The sequence below is a fragment of the Falco peregrinus genome, chromosome 3, assembly GCF_023634155.1.
Source record: "Falco peregrinus isolate bFalPer1 chromosome 3, bFalPer1.pri, whole genome shotgun sequence".
Taxonomy (NCBI): domain Eukaryota; kingdom Metazoa; phylum Chordata; class Aves; order Falconiformes; family Falconidae; genus Falco; species Falco peregrinus.
This window is the reverse complement of record NC_073723.1, coordinates 78,159,346-78,173,171: the sequence shown is the minus strand read 5'-3', so window position 1 is coordinate 78,173,171 and position 13,826 is coordinate 78,159,346.

Sequence of the window (13,826 nt, the reverse complement as noted above, 5' to 3'; positions counted from 1 at the left end):
CAGCATTAGCATTATGACCAGAGGGCAGATTTTTTTTTCCAAGCAGGTGCTTGAGTACATAGAATCATAGAATTGTTTAAGTTGGAAAAGGCCTTTAATATCGTCAGGTCCAACTGTTAGGCAACAAAGTCATCCATTTTATAGCAGAGTGTACAGCTGTACAGCTCTCTTAAAAATCCATATTTCTAGTCCCAAAGAAGAAAAGTTACAATAGGAAGAGCCCAAGTAGATTATGAATCTGTAGGAGTTCCTAAAGGAATTTGTGAGGACAAATGTACACACACACACACATCAGTGTTATGAACTCATCCTGTTGTTAATGCAGTACCATTCCAGTGGGATGAATGTTACAGTTTTTTTATTGCCAGAATTCTTCCCTGTTTCTACCATGACCTAATCTGGCCATACAGCTCTTGGTCTGACTTAAGATTTTATATTATACCTGTGATTAAGATGAAAGTTGGTCTGCTCAATTTTTAAGATATCCCAAGGAAAACCACAAACCCAAGTATCTGCATACCTGATACCATGTGCTGCTGTCTTAACTCCTCTACAAGGCCCCCACCTGGAGCCAAATTTTGGTCTTTCCAAGTGTTTGGGGTTTTTTTCTTAATTCTACAACCTTCCTGCATGCAAAGGAGCCTTGCTATGGTTTATTCTCATGATAAGGTAGAAATCAGGGGCTCACATCATCAAACATGTTTGTCAAATACCTTTTGTCAAATACAATATGGCACTTTGTCTTTTACCAAGTGCCTGGGTCTTGTAGAGCTCTGGGAAAATGTAATACACACGCACACACACAGAGGGTACTGTGCTCAAGGATTCCCAGCTACATACGTGCAGTATGGAGGAACAGGCCCTGTACTCACCCCATTCAAGCTATGTCAGGCTGTGCCAGGTGTGTAGCCAAGAATTCCTCAGAGCAAAAGTTTTATCCGTGCTCAGCACTTTAAAGACTGTACAGACCAAAGATTTTTCTGAGCTCTTCCTGAATTCCCACACCAAGGTTCCCTACTGTAAGGTATCTTTCCCAGTAACTTCACCTGCAGGATTCTTGATAGTAAAGATGTATTTCATCAGGTATGTGGTTTTCATGGCTGCCTTGCAAACTTCCAAACTAGAAAATTCAGCCAGCCTGATTTTGCCTGCTGGTGTCAATCCCTCTGCCCTGACTTCTAAAAATATGGAGAGAAAGAGGAGACTGAGAGTACAAACTTGCCATGAGACATACTGAAGTGGGACACATTGTCATCCATCATCCTACCACAAGGACAATACTTTTCTCTGAATGGTTTCTAGATATTCTTACAGAATATCTAGATGTGTCCATGGACAATCCAAGTTCATCACCAGCCTTTGGGCCTTTCTTTTACATGTACCTGCTTCAGCCCACTGCCAGCTCCATTCATTGATACAAGATACCTATGTCCAGTTGACTTAATTATCCTCTCCAGATTCTCAGTTTCATTTTCTAAGAACTGCTCGACTTTTTACACCTCTTTTTAGATGCTACAGATCTTTATTTTATTGCAGATGTACTTTGATGTTTCAGACTTACAACTAAGAAAAAGAAATTAAAATAAGGGGGGAAACTGAATCACAGCAAACAAATATGTTTTGGTAACACACCATGATATACACTCCTTATAATTTATCCTGGAAGAGGTATTCTCAGTTTAGTCTGGTGAATAGCTTCCGTTTCTGAAAAATCATATCTCTGACCACTTCCATCAGGCTTTTGTCTTCTACAAAAACCCTTCTCAATTTTATTTGCTGTATCACTGCTTTGACAATTTTTTGATTGCTATTAAATCATTAATTTCCTTTAACAATTCCATAGAACAGTGTTTAGCAAAGACATATCTTGCATGTCTTCAGCTTCGGGGTTTTTTTTGGGGGGGGGTAGGATTTGGTAATAAAATATGTTGCACTGCATAGTAAAAATGGCATGCATCAAAGTTGTTTTTACAGAATTAAGGTAATAAATCCTGTTGTAGGCAGGTATTTCTGGAATCACAGGAGAGTTTTTGTAGATTCATCAGTTCCATATTCACAGTAGCTAGTACATCATGAAAGGCACCTTTGTAACATATTTTAAAGTAATTAACATATATACATGTTTGTATGTGACCTTTTGTGGATGCTAAGCTGTAGATGTTAATTTTTTTCTATTTTTCTAGAGAAGGCAGTATGAAGAGTATAGTTGAAGACAGATTTCAAACCTATCAGTACTCTGTCTTTTTTGTGGCTGAAAAAGAAAGGAATATAATTACCTGTAAGTTTGCTGTATGGGTTGCAGAACATCTGGTGAACAGCTGTTTTCTAAAGACAGTTATTCACATAATCTCACTGAACAGCTTTATGGTGCTGTCTAGCAACAAATGGCAGAAACAACCTTATTATGGCTCATACATAATGATAGCCAAAATGTCTCTCTTTTCTTTTCTTTTTTTTTTTTTAAGTACTTAACACCCAAAAATATGTAGCAGGGCATGTTTTCTGGGCATCTTCACAGCATTAACACTTGCAATCCTGTTGCCTGTAAAAGCTGCTCTGAGCTTTTGTGAAATGGATTGTTCCTCATTAAGGACCTACATTCCCTTTGGTTGCTTGCCATGAAGTGAAACAGCAGGTCACAAGTTATGTGCAAAATTGGTAATAAGCCCATGCAAAGGAAATAAATACACCACAGCATGTTGCCAGCAGTGTCTGGAACCTTGCTCAGCACTTGCACATCATGTCTTCAAAGCTCTCAGGGAAAACATCAGGGTGGGGGATGCTCAAGCATACTTGACAACACTTGTTCTCTCTATCATTTGCACAATTTCTTTAAAATTAATGAAAATCTGAAGAACACTCTCAAAACTTCTCTCTCCTATTCATCCTGAATTTGAAGACAGACAAGAGTTCTCTTTCCTAGAAAACTTTGGGATAGGAGACGTAAGCACTTGGCAAGCTCTCACCTTGTTGATACTTTCATCACAGGTCTGAGAGCAGCAGCAGTTGCATGGAACTGATAGTTGAAGTGGGAGAAAAATATGGAGGTGTAGTTTAAAGTGAAGCACTGTTTTGTAGAAGTGAGACATCAAATGAGCAGCTGATTAGCAAAACACATTTTTGAAGTTTCATCTGAACATTTTTGTGTGTGTGTATCCTGTTCCAGGCTGGCGGTATGAAGTAAGTCAAGATGCAACAGAAGTAACTCAGATACTTTTAAATTGCCATACAGACAACGGATTAAGTTTATGAAAGGATGAGACAAAAAGTCTTAGGAAATGGGAAAAAATCTCCAGAGCCACCCTGCTAATCTTCTGCCCCACTGCAGGACCAATCTTTCCTGAATCATCCCTGGCAGAACTGTATCTATCCTCTTCCCATGTCTCCAGAGATGTCACAGCCTCCAAGACAAGTCTTTCCAGAGCTTTGTTAGTCTCGCTTGATAGAGTTTTGTCACTGACTGACTTAAATTATTGAATTTTTATTTACTGTAGGGATGAAGACAGTGCATTCTCCTAAGTATCTGAAGACCACTCTTCTCAGACTAAGAAGCCCCAGGTTTTTTCTCATGGGCCATGCCATCAAGGAAAAGTAAGTAAGAAGCAGCTGGAAGCTCTGGAAAGCTACTCGTCAAAAAATGGCACATACTATTTTGTGCTGTAAATCAGCTAATATGCTGCACTTGACAAGGTGAAGGCTCATTTGAAGTCCATCTCACATACAATCTGGTATGTATTGATTCTGCATGTAAATATGTCTTTACATGGGCTCATATCCTAGTAGTCATCAGCAGGTTTTTTTAGGATATGTTAGGAAAAATGGGCAGACTTTGTATTGTACAATAAACAAAAAAAAAGTACATATGGCTCCATATGCATCTCAAACCTCCAAAGGGAGGGAAGTGCTGTAAATGCTTCATTGACTCTATGCCACATTCTCATGTTGAATCTTCACATGTGTAGCAATATGATGGTAGGCCCAAAAGAACTTCAGATTAATTTGTTTTAAAACTTCACTTTTGAATGCTACCTTAAGAAATCAAGGAATTAGAAAACGAAGAAACCATCAAGTAATATAAAGACTACAAAATGCATGCAAAAAAAATCATAATCAATTTTATTAACTTCTAGATAGTGCTTCAGTTGAGTGGATATTGGGAGGACATTCATCCTACAGGACAAACTGCATGTGGAAGAATGAAGATCGCTTCCACAGAAGGCCACTAGTGCCAAATTACAGTTGAAAATTGTCCCTATTTTTCTTTATATACTTAGGGCTAAAGAACTGATTCAAAGTCTCACCTCCAATTTTCCTTGCTTCTGTTAAGAATCAGGCTCATAGTAACACACCAGATGTTTAGCTTTTTCCAGTGGTTTAAATTCCTTTTTACCTCTCTGGTGAAGGATTCTTCAGAACTAAGACATGCCAATGCATGTGAATGATACAGGTAGATAAAGTCTTTACTTCTGTAGTACAGGCTATAGCTGAAGACATTTGAAAATAAATAACATGTACTGTGCAGGAAATAGAACTTTTAAAAAATGTTACTCCTTTATTGTTATTCAAAGTGGATGTAACAAAAAATATTTTCAGAGATGGATTACAACTTTATTTTTATTTTATAATACTCATTATACTTTTGTCTAATGTAAATAGGGGATGTAGGTCAGTGCTGGAAATCACCTGAGTAAGCTACTTGACCAAGAAGGTCCTACTGACTTCCAGCTTGGCCTTGGAGAATCATATTTAAATTAATATTAAAACTGCACAGCAGACCAATATTTTCATTCTGCTGAAGGCAAATTTTTCAAACCCAGTAGCTTGCTTTAGGCCTCAACCATTTGTATGTACCACCTCCTCTGCCATGTAACTAACAGCAGTGCTAGAATTACAACATTTGGAGTTCATAGCCACATATTTTTATTGCTATGACAAGCCCAATCTGGAAAGTCAGTTGCACAGCAATATAACGGAGGAAGTATTTGCAAGAACTGTTCATCCAGAAGAAAACTCATTTCAGAGCTGCTTTGACAAAATTTTGAGCCATAGGGCTGCTCATTTGCTACATTTGATAAAGGCCATGTCGGGGCATTCTACTCTGTCAGCATGTAAAGAGTCTCATTTTAAGAGTGCTAAAAAAAATCCATCTGCAGATCCTCATTTTTAAGTGCTAAGAATAATGTGAGGAGAAAAAGAGTATGAGTTGATTTTAATAAGCAGCTAAATTAACATCAATAAAGACTCATGTTCCTCAAGTGGCCCTGGTCACTTCTGTGACTGTACAGAAGTGGTGGCCCAGATGCTCCCCACTGCTCCCTTGCACGCTGTTATCTTTAAGAACTTGCCATGGTGGGAACAATTTACTACTACTTTGTTGAACTGTCATTGTTATAGGGGTGACTTGGGTTTTAGCAAAACATATTTTTCTTAAGATCATATTTGCTTTGAAAAACTATGTTCTGTTCTGTGATTATTATATAGTGTATTGTAAATGATTTCTGTAGTCTTCTTCATCTGAAGCCATATGTGTGAAAAAGGGGTGAAAACCAGCAGCAGGCACCACCAAACCCACCATATAATCCCTGTGCATTTACATCATTCAGGTGTATGAGAAGCTCAAGCATGCTCTGCCATTAGAGAGAGAGATCCAAAGTCACTGCTCCCGTGAGTCACACCAGGTGCCACTCTTGTCAGTCTCTACCAGGGACCTGATATGTTGTTTACTGATGATACAAAACCCAGTATGCAGTTTTTAAAATAGCAACACTTAAATTACACATGTATTATCTACTCCTTCTTTGAAAAGACTGGCATGACATAAAGAACAACTTTGCATAGTTAGCTGAGTTAGGGATGTTTTAACAGTTAAAGTTTCGAAACTTTTACAGTTCAGTGTGTAAGCCCTGACTCTGCTGAAGGGGGAGAAAAGCTGGCATGGTGCTGATGGTAGGTCCTCCATTTTCACCTGCCTGCCTCCCTTCTCTGGGTACATTTATAAGGGTGGATTTAACCTGATGCCAACAGTATATTGCCTGTTGTCACAGTATTCACCTTTTCTTCTTCCCCAGTTTGCTGGCAAACTCCTCCCTATGACCTTTCTGTTCATTATGTGGTGGAGGATGCACAGCTGAAAAGCAGATCAAATGCATGACATTCATGTACATGATTTACACTACCAGCTTTACTGCAATAGAGATGCAGAGAGATGTATGCAGGAAGAAAGTGTCTACTCAGATGCAATACAGATTTGTATGCCAGAAAGCCTGGCCTGAGAATAGAGATAGACCGTCTTCTTTTTGAAACGTGTCGAGGACTGCATATCTCACATATTGTAAGTTGCCCATCCCAAGGAGATTTGGATGGGGAGAACAAATTTTCAATTTAGACTGAAATTTTAAAGAGGTGTTGAATTAGAGAATGTTTGACATAGAAAATGCATTCTTATTATTCAGTCTAAGAAAATATCTAAATTATTATTTTTTTCTCTGCTTCAGCTTCAAGCTGACCTTAGGGTAAGGTGGAAAACAAAAAAGCATTTTTCTCCTAGTGATGCAGGAGTCTCTTCAGAAGAAAATTTTAAAAAATCCTGAATACACATGGTTTCTAGGCACCCTGGTGTTGTTTCAGTGTTAGAGATGTCTAGAACCAAGATTACAAAGCGCACAGTAAAAGGACTTTGTAATTGCACATCACAGTCTCTGTGCTGAACACAGCATCTGTTGTGAAATGGATATTTTCCAGGGTACCTCAACTCTACTGCCTTAAATGACATGCAGCTGAATTCATACTCTTGCTAGGAAGAGAAAATAAATGTTTCTTCAGGTATGTTTAGACCCATACTTTTTGTCCACAGCAGACAAAAGTCTGGCATCTTGCTTGTGGTTAGAACATAAAACTTTCCCCATTACATTTTTGAGATGATAACATATCAAAAAAGCACTTCTTGTTACAAGGAATCCAGAGTTCTGACTTAGTAAAATAAATGGGAATTAAATGAAACCCCCAAAGGTGCAGAATGAAAAATTATAAAACCACAGAGAACAAAACAAAAATTTTGAGAAACATAAATCTTCCCTAGGGACAGACACTAAGTGGGACAGGAAGCAGTGACATACTGTGTGTGTATGTATATTAAAAGATGCTTATCCCTTAACACAAGGAAGCAAGTAAGATTTATATTTGATGGGTTGGTTGGTTGGATTTTTTTGGGTTTGTTTTTTTTTTTTTTTTTGCTTTTAGCATTAGTCTGCCTCACTCATTTTCACCATACTAAGAATTTTGGATAAATCATCTTTATTTTGCCCTGTTGATTTCAGCATTGTTGAACGCACCATATTTCTTCCCTCTGTGTGGACTTTCAGGAAAACAAAATGGAACTGGAAAGCTATGGTCTTTTCTTTATTTCAAACATGTTTTTGTCCCTCTCCGGAATAAACTGATTCAAGTTAAAGGAGCTGCTTGCATTTACTGAATCCACTGTGTAGACATGTCTCTAGCAATTCTTCTCCTTACTTTAAAAAGATGAATTCATGGAGTGATGGTAGGTCCAGGTCCAGTGTGCTACCCTGACCTTCTAGCCCCTACAACTTTCGTCCTACATTGGTATAGGAGAGGTCAGACCTTCCCCGACAGCAAAGGCAGGTGTAAGAGACATAGGCTGTCGCTGCTTCTGACTTGCACAGCCAGCAGATGTATGGGTGAACAGTGCGGTGAGGTAAACGAGTGTGTTTGCCTGGGTAGCGATGCGTGCCAAGGGATCTGCTTCAGCAGCTGCAGCTGTCAGGAAGTCTGCAGCTTACCTGTGTTTGCAGCCATCTAAAGGTAAGCACAACCTTTGGGTTCAGTTAAGATTCAGTTACATTTTGCCAGTCTGTTTCTCTGCTCTTCATTTTCCCAATGGGTGATTTATTTATTTTTATATCTCACCACAATGACACAGAGAAATATTTATCCTGTTTTTCAACTCGTGGTTAGAAAGTATGGAGTATATTGGCTCCACGTAACACATCACATTGGTGACAGGGCCAAGCATTGAATGCAGAACTCTGGAATGCCAGAGCAGCCTTTAACTCACAAGGTCTTTGTTGTACTTGGAAGGAGACCACAGAGTCAATACTGTCTCTGATGCAGTATCACTGGGAATTATACATAACCATAATCTTTATCATTGACTAGCATAGCTGGATGTTACTCTGAGTATATGTGAAATGTGACATAGAATAAGAAATACTGCATGGAGAGAAGTTGTTTTTCAGCCATGATTCTGATCTATATTGCTTCACTGAAAAAAATAGCTGAAAAAATCATGTTAACAGTGCATTTTCATGTTTCTAATATACAGGGTTATTATTGCTGTGATGATAGGATATTCCCACTTTTTACCAGAAGGTGTAATTTTAACAGCTGAAAAAATCAAGATATCCAGGAGTTTATCCTTTAAAGTAACTTTTTTTACTACAGTAACCCTATAAACTTTTCAATATGACACCATGCTCATTTCATTCCTAAAGCCGCGAACAATCCTGCTATACGGCTTTCTATTTTTTCCCTCCCTTTTCATGGCATTTTAGGATGATTTGAGATATACACACATATATTTCCCCTCCCCTGGCATTTTATATAATCTTTGCAATAAAAGCCATAAGACTTTCAAAGTATTAAACCAAAAGACATTTGGAAAAAGAAGTTGACTTATGTCCTGTATTATATACTCTCACAATATTCAGCAGCAAGAAACTGATCTTTGATCATACTTCCAGATGAAATATTTTTGTTACTTTTTTTTACCATATGAAGTATTAATTGAACAATGATGCTTTAAAAATGTGCATATGGAGACAGTTAGATCCACCCATGTTATTGTAAAGCGACACGTTTGATGTTTCATATTGTTCAGCAGAAATAACATCATTAGAATATCCTGTCTGGCAAGAGAGGCTATCGTGTTGAAAATGAACCTTTGCCTCAGATTTTTTTTTTTCATTTTCTCTTTATTTCCAGTCTAAATCTGAAACGCCCCAAATATGCTGCTGACCTGTGTACATCAGGCTGGATTCAGAGATCTCTGCTGCTTCATATGGATGACATTGTCTGTTCCCAGAGGGCACTGCAGGCCATACTGTCCCTGTCCCTTGGGGCTCCCCCTGTCCTGCCCAGGGCCTGGAACCCCATGTCAGCCCCCACAGTGCTGGTCCCTGCCCCAGTGCTGCCCCAGCAGGGCTGGTCTCCAGCTCCACAACTGACCGGGCCAGTTGACAAACTGGTAATGAAGAAGCACTCAGCAAATAATTATCGTATTGTGAATGCCATAAAAATGACAAACAGGGCAGGTGCTGAGCTGGTGTAAACAGCATGGCCTTGATGTGCCCAGTTGTGGATCTGCTAGGCCCTGGCTAACAGGTACCACGCAGACGCAGCTGAGATGCAGCAAGATGCTCTTGCACATCCATTAGGGAACATTCAGGCATTTCCAAGATACCATACTGGTTGGTATCATGCAGCTTTGGCCAATGGGCCTTTCTAAGGGAGGTCACTGAAAGTCAGAAGGAAATTCTATCAATTTAATATAGAGTTAGAGCAGGAAGCCTCTTTTGGCCACAGAATGATAAATCTGAATTGTAGCTATAAGCTGAGAAAAGTTGACATTACTGCAGACTTGCTGTGAATTGCCCATGTGGCCTTGCTTTGCACCTGCCAGTCCATGTCAATGGGCCAGCTCTGGGAAAATTCACGCTGACCCTACAAGTGGTACTGCAGTGAGTGATGCAGAGATACAGGCCTGGCTTGTCTCCATCCTTGGAGGTTTCCCCACCTTGTGGTGGGGGTAACGACTTCATTGCAATGCCTGCGCATCTGTTACTCTTTCTCAGAGCAGATCACATTATATAGATGCTTTGAATGCCTTTCAGGCTATTACTCTGTTGCCTTCTTAGCTGATTTGGCCCACACTGGCAAAAGAATGGAATTTTATGTTGTAAAGTTTTAATTGTTTTTCTCCAATTGCTCGATGTAATTTAGAATAGATGGGTTTTATGAACTGCACTGTATGTTTATTAACTGATTTTACCTGCAATGAACAGTTTGCTGGGTGAGTGAGTCAATGGCAATATTTTGGCAGAAGGTAAGTCTTATGGGAACATTCAGAAGTGGCATGAATGAACATAGCACTATGCTCCATTTGCAAATCAGCTCCAATGTTTTGGCATTAGCTTGCTAAGAACTGCACCCTGAACATGGAAAACACCCCATGACTTGTTATTCAAATGTGGAAATCCAAATGGAAGGGTTTTTTGAAGATAATTGCTATTTCAAGGCTATATTACAATCATTTTTACAAAGCAAGTTTCAGAAAAGGAAGAGGGAGGGATGTGAGGTTGAAGCCCACACTGGAGCTTTTCCAAAGATTTTTATAGGCTTTGGTGGTTATCTCCTATTAGAATTAATGCACGTGGGAAGGATATCTCAGATATTACTTGTATACATCGAATCTTTCATGGTTTAATAAACTGAGAGTAGTCACTGAGATGGATCAACAACATACTTACCAATGGTGTTTGACAGACATCTTAAAATTTATCCAGTTCCCTTGGCACATTGGCCGGTGTGCAGACTGCATCTCAGCTGATGATGTTTTGGCTAGCTCATGGTATTTTGGATGTGGATAGTGCATACATTTATATGGTTTGCCTGTGAAAAAGACTACTTTCTAGGAAAAAAAAAAAAAAAAAAAGCAAAACCTTCCAGATATGTGTCTTTGCCACTGGCTGGCAATTGAGCTAATGCCTGTGATATTAAAGTGCAGTCTGATGACTTCTTCTGTTAATCAAGTGGAGAGAATCCAAATTGCCCCAATAAAAGCTTCTTAGCAGACATGGAAATGAAGAGTCCGTGTTACCCTCCCTTGCAATCAGTTGAGTCAAGAAATGGGTAGGGTAGACTACTGCCTAGTACAGAAGCCCATGGATCACTGCAGCCTGCCTATCCTTCTAGCCCTAACAACCTGCTACAGTGTCCCAAAAAAAGAAGGTGGCTCCATTTGCAGTAGCAGTAATTGCCCTTTCCTCTAACCCCACCAACAGCAGGAGAAGGATCTGCTTTATCTGGAGGTCCTTGTCATTTCCCCAAATGTCATGCTTTTCTTCACTGCTGGGGGTGAGGGGCACTGGGTAGGAAGGACAGGAGAGTTGCCACTGGTGAGTTTATAGAGGTGTTGGGAGGGGGGGCTGAATCCTAAAAGTCTGGCAGGGTCCTTTTTATGGGGAATAACAGAGAAGTGTTGAGCTGGGGGAAGACTAGAGAAAGCATGAGACTCCCCATTGTCACCCCCTTATTGTCACTGCCCTCTCCTGTTTCAGATACTCTCTCCCTTCAGATTTCACCACCCCTTTCCACATACCTCACGTACTCTCCCTCCCACTGATATTTATTACCCATCCACCTCTCTCTCTGCTCTCTCCTGAATGAGATCCCAGGCTTCTGCTGCCACAAAACTTTCTCCCTTTCTGGCCTAGAAGCCCTCAGCCAGCTCCATCTTATACACTCTATCCAAAAATCAATCAACCGTGCACAGGGGATACACATAATCTTCTGATCTTATTTTAGCCGTAAACTTCCAACCTGTTTCATCAGGCTCTGCAGATTTTGACACTGAGAGATACAATCTCCAATGATGCAAGAAGTTCATTTGAGCTCTTAGGATCTTCATGTTTGTTTCCCATATTCTGCACCGAATTCTTCCATGCAGTCCTTCGGCCTTTTTTTTCTTTAGTTTTTGCTGAAATGGATTAGGAATTGAAAACTTCCTTCTCATTTCAGGCCACCCTTTACTGAAATTTTACTTTGGCCTTGTCAGTCATGAGTAAAAGCAGCATGTAAATGGATGTTATCTTACACTTAGCCTGTTTAGGTGCAATATATACTGCATGTAGCTCATTTTTTACTTGCTCTGGTTAGGTAAGTGAACCTGCAGTATCTTCCTTCTGGATCTGAACCAGTTTAGGTTTCCTGTTTCCAAAGGTGCCAGAACTGTGGGGCTTTCATTCTCAGGTATTGTAAACTATATCAGGCAAAGTACTTTATTCCACTTCTCCTCTAGCACAGATATGGAAATAGACAAAAATCCACATACAGTTAAGTGTATTTCAAAATTTTGTTAGACATAAAGTCACTCGCTCTTCTTTCCTTCTCCATCTTTTTTGGTCAGACTACAAAGTCCTCTAGCATCACTTGAACAAATTGTTTTCGATCTTCTTTTGGTGTAAGTAGACACTAGAAGCTTATAATTTGCGTGGTCAAGAATTAAATAACCAAGAAACTTTGCCAATTTCAGGGTACCTTTACTAAGCAAATATCTGAATTTTTGGGAAAGAAGTTGTCCCTGAGAACTACATAATGCACTTTGCATCTCCCTCCTGACTCCTTTAAAATCTTTAACCTCTTCTGGAACATGCACATATACTTATTGTTTAATAATAAAACAATTTTTAATAATTGAAGGTTTACGAGATTCCTATGATACCCCAGTGTTACATACTGCAGATCCATTGTAACTAGTTGGACTATTGAATCCATAGTTTAAATAAAATTGATGAGCTGTGCCCTAACTTTGTGTATATTAAGCTTGTAACAGCGATAATGTTCAGCTGCTGATTGCCATTTAAAGCTATGCTCCAACAGCAACCAGTAAAATAATATTACTCTCTCTCATAATTTATTACTTCATGTATTCACAGCAGCAGCTACATTTTTTCAAATGGATAAGTAACAGCGGATGGGGTTTCAGGCCTGTTAATCTGGCAAAAGCAACATAGGATTGAGATGCTGAGCTAGAATATTTCCAATTTTGCTTATCAGCAGTGGAAATACTGGCAATTGATGGCTAGTTACCAGTCACAGAATTTTTATTGTTGACAATGAATAGCGATGCTTGAATGTCACATTTACCACTGGGCTGCTGCATTTTAGCTCTCAGCTTGATGCAAGGCTCTGGGACAAACCAAGATAAATGCCTGTTCATCAAGGAAAAAGGACAGTAGCTGGCACAGACCACAGAAATAGTTCTTCTATTGGTGGGTTGGTGGCAGACCTATTTCCTCTTTAAATGGGGGCATTGACTGGGAAGTTATATTTCATGGTCAATGGTTAGAGGGTTGGTTAGAGCTTTGAGTAAGCAAATGGAAAATATTTGAATCAGAATGAAAGGCAATGAAAAAGGAATCTCAGCACACCTTTCAGCAGGGTAGCTGCTCACAGTAGAACCGTAAGTGAAGGAGACTTCCAACTGGAAAATCCAGTGCATTTCTTTTATGAAAGCCTGGATCCTCAATGACCCTACACTTTCCTCCTTTAGGGTAGGAACAGTTATGGAGGTATAAACTGAGGCTAAAGGAAACTGTCTGGCAGGACAGGAGACACATTGCCTTGGAAGGCAGCATTAGAGTTGTCTTTTGAAGGCAAACAAGTCTGCCAGGTTGCCAACAAGATCATGTTCACATGACTTAACCAGTAGTTGTCATCCCACGCAGCCACAGGTGAAAGGCTGAAAGCCTTTTATGTTTTTTCTAGCTATGCCTTATAGCCTATGAATATATTATTTTGCCCTACAAATCACTTTTAGATTCTTAAGTCACCGTTGTTACAATGACACTGTAACTGCAGCAGAGACTCACACATACTGCTCCAGCTGTTTTTAAACAGGAATTTGGCATGCAGCTCCTCATCTATCAGTTTAATAATTTACTGGGTTTTGTCTTAAGATTTTCAATATAAGCTTTAGAATTAAAGAGATCAATTCCCAATAAGTTGGTAGAGGAGCCCACCACTCGACA